This window comes from Nyctibius grandis, chromosome 2, assembly GCF_013368605.1.
Source record: "Nyctibius grandis isolate bNycGra1 chromosome 2, bNycGra1.pri, whole genome shotgun sequence".
Taxonomy (NCBI): domain Eukaryota; kingdom Metazoa; phylum Chordata; class Aves; order Nyctibiiformes; family Nyctibiidae; genus Nyctibius; species Nyctibius grandis.
The window spans coordinates 93,045,344-93,058,342 of record NC_090659.1 but is presented as its reverse complement, the minus strand read 5'-3'; the positions used below and the strand labels follow the sequence as shown (position 1 = coordinate 93,058,342).

General features: G+C 41.1%; 1 protein-coding gene across 1 annotated transcript in view; it reads left to right on the top strand.

The window, feature by feature from the left end:
- The window catches only part of ENOX1 (ecto-NOX disulfide-thiol exchanger 1), a 391,653-nt gene that overhangs the window by 114,296 nt on the left and 264,358 nt on the right, over positions 1–12,999 (top strand). Inside the window, exon 3 of the mRNA XM_068424932.1 lies at positions 4,118–4,195. The gene's annotated coding sequence lies outside the window, so the exon portion shown is untranslated. The remainder of the gene's footprint in view (positions 1–4,117; positions 4,196–12,999) is intronic.

Genomic DNA, 12,999 nt, shown 5'->3' with positions numbered 1-12,999 from the left:
GGCCTGGCACGGAGATCAAATACCAGGAGGATGGGCTCTGGCAGTTGTCCTACAGCAATTAAGCTTAATCCTTTATGTTGCAAGTGATCAATAGCCTCTTCTTGACCAGCAGATATTACATCTGTATCCTTCAGGGCCATGCAGACCCCCTCTGCAAGTGCCGGCCATTGATCTGGCTGCAGAAACTTTCCACAACCGATTGGGAGCAGTTGGAAACAGTCAGTTTTCAAAATGGTTATGGCTGCACATTTCTTAAGAGGTAAGAGTTGTCTTGTATTGCATGCTGGCTTCAGGTTAGGCTTTTCTTTAGCGCTCTGATGTTCTGCAGACGCCGCCAGTTACCCCCAGGTTTGCAGCACCAGCTTCTCCCACCAGTTAATGCGTATTTTATGAGCCCAGAGATGATGCTGCAGAGAGCGGAGCTGTGCCAAGAAGAGTTGTTCCTGCTTGTCTTCGTCCTTGTCTTCTTTTTTCTGTACTTGCGGCAGCTGAAGGGAGGGAATGCTGTAGCTGTATCAAGAAAAAGCAGCCCAAACTGCTGTGTAGCGTGATGGCTGGTGCGCAAATTTACAACTGCCTGGGAGCAATGTATCGACCGTGTGTCTTAGGCTCCTCATATACCAACTCTTCGCATTGCTGCTAGGAGAAATTACGCCGGTCTGTGGTGGTCTGTTAGAGGTCTGCAAATGGTACTGAGTGCCCCAAAGGTGGCATCTATTTAGGGACTGGCTTGCAAAGACTCCAGAGATTTTTCAAGTTTGATCCCCTAGGTGGGATCAAACCTGTCACCAGGCATCCTGTCATGCCCTGTGGGACAGACCCACAGTGTCCTCAGTTCTGCCCTGGCAGCAGCCCCATGGGCATTGGGTATGTGGCCAAGCTTCTAAGCCACGAATTTCAGGAGCGTATTTCATAAGCAATGCCTTATAGCTAACTTAAAGGTGAACTGTTCGTTTGGATGAGGTGGCTGTGTGTTAGATAGGATGAAGCTGTTGCAACAAAACATCTTCCTTCCAAGAAAATCCCTTCCTGTAGGCGAGTCTTTAGTTATCTTTGTAACCTTTGTCATCCTCTCCTCCCTGGGGAGTCTTCTCTGTGCCCTTTGCTATTCCACCAAGGCATCTCATAAATTATTATTCTTTTAAATGGCACTTAGGCTGTCGTAGTGGCTTCTAGCCTTGAAGACTTGCGGTCTAGCCTGTAATTTTAAGAGGAAAAAAAAATGGTTAAGTGACAGAAGAAATATTATACTTCATGATAAAACTACTTTTGTGTTTTGTTTTCTGCTCAAGTCATTCATATCCCTGTCACTAACCTCATTCAGGTCAAGGGCTAGAGGCAGAGAACAGGCATAATATTTTTGGTCAGATTGATGCGTCTGAATATTACAAACATCTGTAATTTTGAAATTGAAATGAGCATTGTGTTAAATCCTCGGGCAAATAGTATTAAGGAATAATAGATTACTGAAGTTTGTATTTCTTGTGGCAATTCAGACCAAGGCTTTTTTGGCTGGTTATTACAGACATTAATGAACCCGCTTACACAAAGGGAGCTGCTCCTTATGGCTGCAGATTGGATCCCAGATTCTGCGAACTTCATAGGAAATTCTGCAGGCCAAGTAGTTGAAATAATAAAGAAAAAATTAATCAGGCACACATTAAATGTGAAACATGGAAGAAAACATCTGCAGCACTCAGTGGACGTCTGGGTAACACACTTGCAGTGCTCTTTTGCCAGCTTACATCTGGAGTTGTTCATCAGAAGAGAACAGATGCTAGTGTGAAATAGGTCATCATAGCAGCAGGGCATCAGAACAGAGACATTTCCTTTTTTCTTGCAGTAACAGCTATTCCTTTTTATTCACACCAATTATGAAAATGTTAGCCAAGTCTGCATTGTGAATGCATGTATTGTGACAAGCCAATACTCTTAAAGGGCATCAAAGTAAAAGGAAGCTTCGGAGAAGCAGTTCTTTTGCAGTAGACACTGAGTATCCTTTAACAGACATAGTGACTATTTTTTGTTAAGATTATGATTTTTTCCCCCTTGCTTTATTTTTGTATTTTAGTAGAGATGTTACTGAATGCCTTCTTGGTGGCAAATGCCCAGAAGCAGAGATGCTAATTCACAGGGGTTTCATCAGTCATTTCAAAGGAGAGGTCACATAGATAAGAAAAATGAACAGTATGCGTATGTGAAGCAGTGACATTCAATGAGTCCTTGTCACTAGCAGCCATTAGCATGCAAGCCTGCTGTTATGTTTCAGTGCTTTATGGGCTTTTCTTGACCAGGCACGGAGCCCTTTGGAGCACTGTAGCAGTTAATACTGTACAAGTTATTGTTTCTTTCTTGAATGCCTTGTATTTTTAGTACCATTTAGATGCTTCTGTGTCCCCTTGTGCATCTAAAATTTTAAAGAGAATCAAAGAATGCATAATTTATATCTGTCCCAGAGGTAATGGAGTGACTCAATGATATCTGTGAAGGGGAAGATTTTAAATTTCATGTCTTATGCAAGAGGTGATTTTTATACAAAAACTACAAAAATTGGCCTCAGGGATACCCAGATAATCATCTTTACAACAACGGGTGTGGATTCCAGGGGGATTATAGCAGAAAGCTATAGTGTATTGGATTTACCCTTGATAGACCTGTTGGAGAGCAGCGTAGGGGAAAGGGACCTGGGGGTCCTAGTGGACAGCAGGATGACCATGAGCCAGCAGTGTGCCCTTGTGGCCAAGAAGGCCAATGGCATCCTGGGGTGTATTAGAAGGGGTGTGGTTAGCAGGTCAAGAGAGGTTCTCCTCCCCCTCTACTCTGCCCTGGTGAGGCCGCATCTGGAATATTGTGTCCAGTTCTGGGCCCCTCAGTTCAAGAAGGACAGGGAACTGCTAGAGAGAGTCCAGCGCAGAGCCACGAAGATGATTAAGGGAGTGGAACATCTCCCTTATGAGGAGAGGCTGAGGGAGCTGGGTCTCTTTAGCTTAGAGAAGAGGAGACTGAGGGGTGACCTCATTAATGTTTATAAATATGTAAAGGGCAAGTGTCATGAGGATGGAGCCAGGCTCTTCTCAGTGACATCCCTTGACAGGACAAGGGGCAATGGGTGCAAGCTGGAACACAGGAGGTTCCACATAAATATGAGGAAAAACTTCTTTACGGTGAGGGTGACCGAACAGTGGAACAGGCTGCCCAGAGAGGTTGTGGAGTCTCCTTCTCTGGAGACGTTCAAGGCCCGCCTGGATGCGTTCCTGTGTGATATGGTCTAGGTAGTCCTGCTCCGGTGGGGGGATTGGACTAGATGATCTTTCGAGGTCCCTTCCAATCCCTAACATTCTGTGTTTCTGTGATTGTGTGCCACAGTTGTCATAACCGAAAACATAGCAACTGATAGATCTCAGGGAATATAACTTGTATTTTGACTTGGAATAGCACATGCAGGAGGTGTGAAAAGACAGGTTTGCTTTGACTCTGTTGAAGAATCATGCAAGATGCGAGGCATTTGTTTACTGCTGAAATTTTTTCCTTTGGTTAAAGGAAAAAACAATTGTTTACTGATGTTGGGCAGAACCCATCAGTACATGCTTTATCACACAGCACAGTTCCACTAGACTGTTTCTGGTTTCATTTACCAAAAGCCTAGAAGTGCCCTGGCTAGAAATAAATGGCTGCTTCTTTGATGTGCTATATGTTTGAACATGCACTTTAAGGTCTGTATTACAGACAGTTCAAAGGGAATATAAATTGATGCAGGATCCTCTCTTTTTTCTTTTCTTTCCTTTCCAATCCAGTCCCACATATTCATTGCATTTTTATCAAGACTGTTTTCAGTAACATGTCTTTAAAAACAACTTACCATTTTGTATTTTATCTAACTTGGACTTTGTTATATTTAAATAATTGTTACGATCTTGCTGCTTTCGTAGTTTAAAATGTTTATGTTGTATTTAAATAATTGTTACGATCTTGCTGCTTTCGTAGTTTAAAATGTTTAACATTCTCTAAACCAATTCTACACTGACTTTTAGCATTGTGTATCCAAGGAGATAGCTGATCTTATTTGTTTTTCCGTTGGAAACCCTATGGTTTTAACTATTCTTTCCACTACTTGCAGGGTTGGCCATGAGAATTTGTAACGTTCCTTTGGAAATACCGTGATGGGGCCACTGAGAGGTTACCTGCCTTTGTACAGGTCTGTAAACTCTATTGCATTCTGAGTATTTCAGCATGTAGACCCCTGTGCCAATTTGTTGTCTTTTTTTATCTCAAATACATGCAAACCAAGTTAAAATCTAATTTTATTCTGGAGCAAGTGTGGTGAAAAATTATTTTTGTTTCTTGCAAAGTGTTTAGGACATAACTCTGTTCTGTTGCTGTTGTATAAATGTAGAATAACCCATTCAAATTTCCTTTGAAGTGAATTATTGCAGTTTATAGAGTTGAACTGCAGAAAGGAATTGGGCCTGTAAGTCATTTTCACCTCACCACTATGTCTTTCAGTATGTGTTGAAACTGCATTACCCTAAAAGGCCCTGCAATTGATTGCTCCCACCCAGGTTGCTAATATGTGAGCAGCTGTCCCACAGCTATAGCTGTGGATGTTTCGAGAAGCACGCTTAGCAAAGGGTCAGCAGAATTACTGGGGCTGTTGGGTCAGGAGGAGCTCAGGTTCATGGAAAGTTTAAAAAAATAATAATAATAATAAAAAATCTGATATTTAAGAGACTGTAAAAAGAGCAGAATAATAATGGCTTGACTCCTGTAGTGTCAGCATGGCAAGGAGCGGTAAGAGAGCCTGTAGCTAATGCTATGTCCGTGTCAGCCAGAATGATAGTGTTGTAAGCAGTGTGGCCTGCAATCGCAATGATTTAGAGGGTAGAAAACACTCCCCTGCATTTCAATATGTTTTTCTATGCAGCTATATAATGGAGAAAAATTTGATTTCTTACTGCTCTCAAAGGTAGTACTGACCAGCATTTTTGTATAAATTTGGTCGGAGAAGCCAATGGGAATCAACTTTTCCATCTAGGTGGTTATACCCCGCTATCGGAGCACACACAGGGGCTGTGGGAGTTGTATCTGTCCCTAAAGAATAATTTTCAAAAGTGTTCATGTTTGGAATATGCTCTATATTTCATTTGCTTGGTTTACCTGAGAGCACTTCAGGTATTATTGCTTTCCTTGTTGCCTCTGTGTAGTCACTTGCTATTCCATTAGTCTGTATGAATTCTGTAGGGAAAGTGGCTTGTAAACCTTAAAAAAAAAGAAAACCAGGTGGATTTAGGGGAAGAGAGGTATCCAAAACAACTTCTAATTAATTCTTGGAAATTATTATGATTTCGTAATACCTTTTAATGCCAGTCCAGCTCCAAAATGCTTTAGAAACTATTTGAATCTAGATGTAAACCTCACACAAGGCTACAGCTTCCATAATGAGCAAAAGCCCTAGATCAAACTGGTTGAGATACTGCAGATACAGATCCGATCGTGATGCCTCGGGCCTGTGTTGAGTGAAAGCTCTGTGTTCAAAAATAAGTAGCTTTTCAGAGTAATTGCACAACTGTTGAATGATCTGTGTCATGCGAAAGCTTTATGACTGCACTGTTTCTTTCTGTAATGATGATATCCCTTAGGGCAAAAGTTGTGTTTTCCTTTGGGGGGTGAGGAGGGGAGGGGAAAGAAGTGCAACCACTGAAAGGCATTTAGGATAAAGGGAGAAAACTTGTTGCCTATGTTAGCATTTGGGTTGTAAATCCTTTACTAGCAGCAGCAGCTTTATAAAATCTTTGTTTCCAGACCTGTCTATGAGTGTTGTTTGAGTCATGGCTCACCAAAGACTTCCAAGAGCTGCTGCTAAATTTGCCAGAACAAAGTGTGGTTGGGCCTGTGTCCTAATGTATTTGATACAAATGCGGTCTATAGCAGCTGCTATGCAGAGAAAGCTGAGGCAAGTCATTTGACTAAACCACGTTTTAAAAGTTTCCTTGTTCACAAGTCTGATTAGAAAAATAATGGCTTTGTGATATACATACAAATTAGTATTGTGTCATTTAAAAAGAGGACAAATATGATATTAATTTGATATATGTACATGTTAGATGTATGTATACTAAGTGGCATAAAGTAGTTTGGGTATGGCTGTGCTGCACATTCATTATAATGCAGAAGCAAAGGAAAACCAATTAAATTAAAAGGCAAGACATTTCTACTGAAAAAGAGATACAAGGTGTAATTTCGCCTTGGAAAGTATTACCCCGAGGTATTATCAAAAGGTATTGCATTGAACCTTTGCAAGAAATAGATATTTACATCAATAAGAATGCCATCACAGATATATTTTTCATATTACACAGTTATAAAGCAATTACACAGTAGTTGCCTGCCTGAAGGCTGAACTTACCGGTCCTCGGCTTGGGGTTTGGGTGAAGCGTCTTCTGCAGCTGTGTAGGAATGTACCTTGTACCACTTCTCTGTAGCATTTGCTATTGACATTGAAGGAAAACAGGATAGTGGCCTAGCCAAATAATTCGTTTAATCCAGATCAGCTTTTCCCATTTATCCCATGTCTTTTGCTGCAAATTTAATCTATTTTTTTTTCTCATAAGTATCTCCTCCTCTTGTACAGTGCTTGTTTTCTTAATCTCTCTTTTATTTCCTGTGTATGATCCCTCGTCCATTCTCCAGAGAAGCCTCCTTTTCCCTGACATCTTTGTTACTTGTCCTTGCTTTGATGGCGTTTTATTCATTTCTTGCTGGAGTTTCTTAAATTTTTCTATCAATTAGGGTCACTAAATGATGCATCTCTCCAAAAGCCTCTTGGGGTCTCCTCAAACCTTTGACCTTGGCACCCCTATGGTGAAACAAGTGTCTTGGTTTTCGGGGGAGCAGAGAAAAACAAAGGCAGTGAAAAGAGTTCAGAGCACTCAAAGAGAATGGGCTGCTGAGAGGGATGGAAAGCCCCCGTTTCCTGGGACGGGGGTCCTCTGCCCCATCCTGCTGTTGCAACCTCCTGCGCATGTGGTCAGCTGGAGCTGGCTTCTCGTGGGGTTTTGGTGAAGGGAGCGCTACTCCGTTGTCTTGCTGCTTCTTCTGTAGTGAAAACACAACTGGCAAAATACCGATCTGTCAAAAGTCATGGAGGGGAGGGAGAAAGGAGGGGAAGAGCCTAGGGAGAGCACTTTTCCACACGAGCATGTAAGCATGTCAACCATACCTTTAATGTCCGTACCGGCGCTGGACGTTGACCTGGAGAGCCCTGCTGCCGCTGTATTAGATACAGCCTTTAAGGCATGCCTACTTTAAAGCCCTGCTGCCAGAAAGGCCAAACCCTTGATGCCACCAGGCTTTGCTCACGGCTCAGCTCTCCTACCAGAGGCTGTGAGGGTAATGAAGTGGCAGCTCGCAAGCGATGCATGGAGGTCTGCAAAGAGGAAGCGGGGGGATCTGATGCACAAACCAGAACCATGGAGGCAAACAGGAGCATGTTACCTTTGCGCACCTTATACGCAAATTACTTGGCTACAAAAAGGCAGAAAGGAAAGGGGATGTTACTACCTGGGATTGTGCCATGTGTGCCTTTGATGCATATATTTGAATTATTGAACAGATGGAAGCCAAATAGCCTGGTAATTGGAGAAAATCTATAAGCTAGATGCTCCAAGGAAATGTAGCAGAATAAAATGGGAGGGTGGGGGAAGTAAATCTCGCAAAGCTGCCATGGAGAGACAGTTGCATTTTATTAGAACAGGCATTAAAATAAGACTGAGTTTGTAAAGACTGTTGTGTCCAAATCATGGGGTGTATGTCCAAGCTGATATAAATGCATACATGCATTTTTTTTATTTTTGAATGATGATTCAGAGGGTTTGTGACCATCCAACTCCTACAGCAAGACAAGGAGCAGGTGATTATTAGAAAAAATTAAATGACAATTTGCTTACTTGAATAAGAGCCTTGGCCAGAGCAAGAGTTCTGCAAGAGACTGAAATTAATATAGATGCAGGGAAAATCAACCAACCAACCAACCAGACAACAGATGGACCTTCCGTTGGCTTTTATGTTTTGAGTTCTTCCCAAGGAATTTCTAGGAACGGTAGCAAGTGCTTTCTCTGCTGGAGGACCAGCCGAGAAGCATCCTTAAATACCTCCCTGTTGTTTAATCATAGCTATTTCCCAGAAGAATGGGAAAGTGGTTTAGAGACTCCTGCAAACTACACAAAGTGTCCATAAACTCAGTTCAGGAGTAAGGCTCTTTACCATTCTCACTCCAGTGCCCATCATCTTCAGTTCCAAAGTGGCAATTAGGTGATAATCTTTGCTGATCTTAACTCCTGGGGCGCTACAGAAAAACAAGGGAGATCTTTAGTGTCAACAGTCAAGAACACCTTAGGGACACCAAAGATCATTTGGCTCATTTGCCTGAGTTGCCAACGAGAGCAAAGATGTCTAGATAATCTGTGAGAGATGTTTATCTAATCTTCCAGTGAGGAAGATTTCAGTGCCACCCCATGTAGTCTCTTCCAGAGCTACACAACACTTAACAGTGATTCTAAAGTCCAAATTATGCTTTATTTGCTCCATAGGAAGCCATTTGGTGTCTTATTTATAGTGAAGATAGAGAACACTTGAGCATAACGTTCTTTACAGCAGTCTGTAAAATATTAGAAGGGAAAATAACTGTATGTTGTAGTTGATTTAATTTATTTATCTCTTTTTCAGCAGAAGCATTTGCAGATCCTATAGGTCCCATTCCAACAAGTTCTTCTTTCTGTCTTCCTTCCATGTACCTGCATCCCTCCATGTATTTTTAACTTCTTGACTCAAGTGCTAGTGTTAAGAAGCTGAATATAGTCAATATGACTTTCAGATTGATTCAAATTATGTACAATAAGCCCAGAATTTAGAAGCTTGATAATTATGGAGGTATACTTTAAAATAAAATGACTCCAATCCATATCTTACCTCAGCTTTGTTTAGGTGGAATTACTGCTAGTGTCTTCTCTTTCATCTATCCTTTCAGCTCTTCTCAGTATGATGGTAGATAATTAATGACACTGTTGGAGAGACAATAAGTGTGCAACTGATAGCTCTCAGCATATGGATAATGGCACATCTTGCACCTTTTCATTGCCCACGTTCTGGCTGCACAGAGATATCTGAGCTATAGATGAGGTGAAATGGTGGCTGTAGCACATTTTAGAAACAGTAATTGTCCATTCAGGTCCCTTTAAAAGAAAGACAGCAAAGAGCTGCAAAGTTTTGTATCACTAAGGCCCTCAGAAGAATCAATCACGTCATGAATAATAATAATAGACGAGGGAGGACAGCTGCTGAACTGAACATCATCAGTATTGACACCTTCCAGGAGTGATCAGTAATCCCCTTGACCAAAGCAGATGTCACAATAAAATCAGTCATAAGCCACAGCTCCAGTGAGAGTCTTTTGCCACAGATAGAAAGATATGAATTGATTTCTCTTCTGAAAGGCAATTAAAACACCTTCTCCAGTTGAGAGAAAGAGAAATCCACTGTCACTGCTACTGTCCAAGTCTCCAGAAACAGCAGTGAAACTTGCAGAGCTTGTTGCTTAAAAAAACAAGGAGTGTTCAGATGGTCAAGCGCCAACCAAAATGAACAGTTACAAAAAAATCCTTTTTTTTTTCCACCACAGCCCAGCGCAATGTTGGCAGGTTTATGTCCTTCTCTCCTGCTTTTTAGCTAAAGTGTGCAGAAAGGCTACCAGTTCAAATAGTAAACATTAAAGGCCTTTTTTTTTGGATTTGTGTACATGAGAGAGAATGATGGTGAGCTTGATCCTGCAATGAATATATTTGCAATGCTATCACCATTAGAAACTGCCTGTGATGATTATTCAGCTCCTTGTGGCCAGCCTCATAAAAGCTCTTTGACACCAGCTTAATTCAGTAGCAAGCTTTGTTCATCTTCAGAACTCAAAACCCAGCAAATTTCAATCAATATCATAAGTGATAGTAAGGCAGAGCTTTGGATTTGATAAAGTTTCAGCCTTCTTTCTAGGTTGAAGTGTAGCACACACAGCACTTTGGGACTGAGAGTCCTAAGATATAGTGCTCCAGATGGACTCAGATTTCTAGGGTCAATTATTGTTTCAGAAAAGCGAAAATATAGAGAAATTGGTTATTAGTTCCACCAGTGAAACAACTAAAAGCAAAACTTAAAGGAATCCACATCAACATTAATATGAGTTGGTTGACTGTATAGAAGAAATGACCCAATAATGGCTGTAGGCAACCATTCAGGAAATAATGTTTTCCTACGTAATGTCATTGATCCTACATTTGAAAAAAAAAAAAAAAAAGACCACTGAATATTGTGTTCAAGAGGCTTTATAAGAATCAGAGGAAAGCATGACCAGGCAGTTTGCTCAAACAGCAAAAATGAAAGCAGAAAGATAAAAGAATATCTTGGGTCAAGCCACTGTTTAACCTTGAGCTTTCAGAAGACTATTAAAAATTAACTAAGGAAAAGGTAATACATACTATTGCCCAAAATATCCTAGAACACAAAAAAATATTCTCTTGCTAACTAGCCACAGTCTTTTTAACTAGAATCACAGAAAATTAGCAAGTAGCTTGAGGGCCCTGCAGCTGCCTCAGCTGTGCTGACACTCCCCATCAGAGCTGTGGCTGACCTGTTTCTGAAGGCCTCCACTGATGGAGATTCTCTGGGCAATTCATTCTAAAGCCTAATTTTCCTTGCCATTAGAAAATAGTTTTTTCCTTACTTAACCTGCAAGTTACTTCTGTCCTACCTGCAATGAACAAGAATGGGCTATTCCCTTTTTCCTTTCAACCATCTTTAATATTTTCAGGGGCATTTGTCATGTTTCCCCTAAGTTTTGTCTCCTTTACATTAAACAACAATTTATTCCTTCAATTTTTTGTCATGTTTTGTAGAGTACTCACTGTCAGTTGGTCACATCCTCCTTAAAATATGGAATCCAATGCTGGACCTAAGGTTATGATTGAATCATAGAATCATAGAATAGTTTAGGTTGGAAGGGACCTTTAAAGGTCATCTAGTCCAGCCCCCCCTGCAATGAGCAGGGACATCTTCAACTAGATCAGGTTGCTCAGAGCCCCATCCAACCTGGCCTTGAAGTCTATCCAAAGTGAAGTAATAAAGGAGAATTTCCTCATGTGTCTTGTAGATAACATTCTTCTTTATATTTCCAACTTGACATTCATACATATGTGACAGTGACTCTGTTTAATCTTGTGATCTGCTGGACAGTCTCAGATCCTTCTTAGCATGACTAAACCTATTTTGTTATTTCCTGATGAGTGTTGGCTGAGTTGACTGTTTCTGACCTCACCTCTCGGCTCTAAGATTCGCTCAGTCAGTTATCTACATATTCTAGTATGAAATTCATAAGGCCCAGCCAATTTGAAAAATTTTAACTTATCTCAGTTCTCTCTAATCTACTTTTTCCTACTACGACCTGAATTTCTACTCCTTTGTGCTCAAAGTTAGCTGTTGTGGCTTTCTGATCACAGATGATCCTCCTGACAGCTTTTCCTCCCATTGAGTAGCAAACCAACTCACTCTTCTTGCTATTGCTAATAGTGATATTCTTAGTATTGCACTTAGTAGGTTTTCTTAGGAAGGTTTTCTACTTTTATATCCCCCTACCCAAAGTACATTGCAACATTACACAGACTAGAGGAAGGGCTTTGAAAGCCAGCTTACAATTTTCATAACATGGGATTCCACAGAGGCACTAGATTTACAAGTGCAACTGAAGGCAGTTATGGCAGTACTTGACAGGTAACACACAGATGACACTATTCTTACAGTGTCAGTGGAAACCTGACTTGATCTAATTAATAGCAAGGAACCAGTACCAAGGAGAATAAAGAAAAATGTTTCAGAGGGACCAAGGATCTTGAAAGCAAAGGTCGTATGTTAAAGCCCAGGAGAGGGCTGAATCTGAAATATGGCACCTTGTTCATAAAATTGACTGACATCATGTGGTTTGCTTAGTGGAGACTTAATTTCTTTATAATGCTGTTCTTTTAATGTTTGAAGGCCACCAGTTCACTTATGTAGTTAATCCCAATGTTCTGTGTTTCTTTCACTCCATGAAAATATCCCAAGTGTCCTTGTATTTTATTCTTCTCTCTTCACATAGCCTTTTTACTGTTTTGAGGTGGCAAAGAAACAGGGGAGAAGGGAAAGGAGATGATTACAGAGTGATAGATTAAAGACATAGCATCTTCTGCAATGAAGTCAAATATTCTTTCTTTTTTGTTGTATTTTTTAATATGTGCATGTGTGTGTGAGCTATTCAGCAGTCTCCCCAAAATCCTGGCCAAAGTTCTGCAGACCACTTGCTGTCAGGTTCTCATGTCAGTCACACATGAGTGAAATCAATCAAATGCACTATCTGGTCCCAATGAAGTGTCGATACACAGAGAGAGCTGGTTGTCCTCTTATTCTGGGGCACAGAGCATTCTGAGCCTCTGATCTTTCTATAATCCTTCCAGGAGCATACCCCTTTAATGCTAGAGACCTTTGCCTCCAGATTTTATAAAGGTCAGTCCCGCAATCCTTCCTCCATTAATGCATCTTTGATTTTTCCACCTCTGTAGCTCCTTCTGTAGGTTCAAGTGAGTTGAGATTTCTGTTGGGAAGTTTTTCTCTGTCAAGAGCCATACAGCCAGCAGGCAGCTTGCAGTGCCGTAGGACAGGCTTTCAGATATAAGTCAGTGTTTGATAGCCAAATGCAACACACTATTTTAAGGTCTTTAAGTTATAATAAAACCCAGGTGTATGTGAGTGTCCCTTGTGGCAGCATTTTGTTTGCTTCTATGAAGAGGTTTCACTGCACATGCTGACCATTCACTGGACTTCTGACAGTCTCACCACTGAACGAATGAGGTGCTTAAGACTATGGAGCCTAGATCAAACCTAGACTCTGCTCTACAATCCCAGGTCCTCCAGGTGTATGCTCAGGCT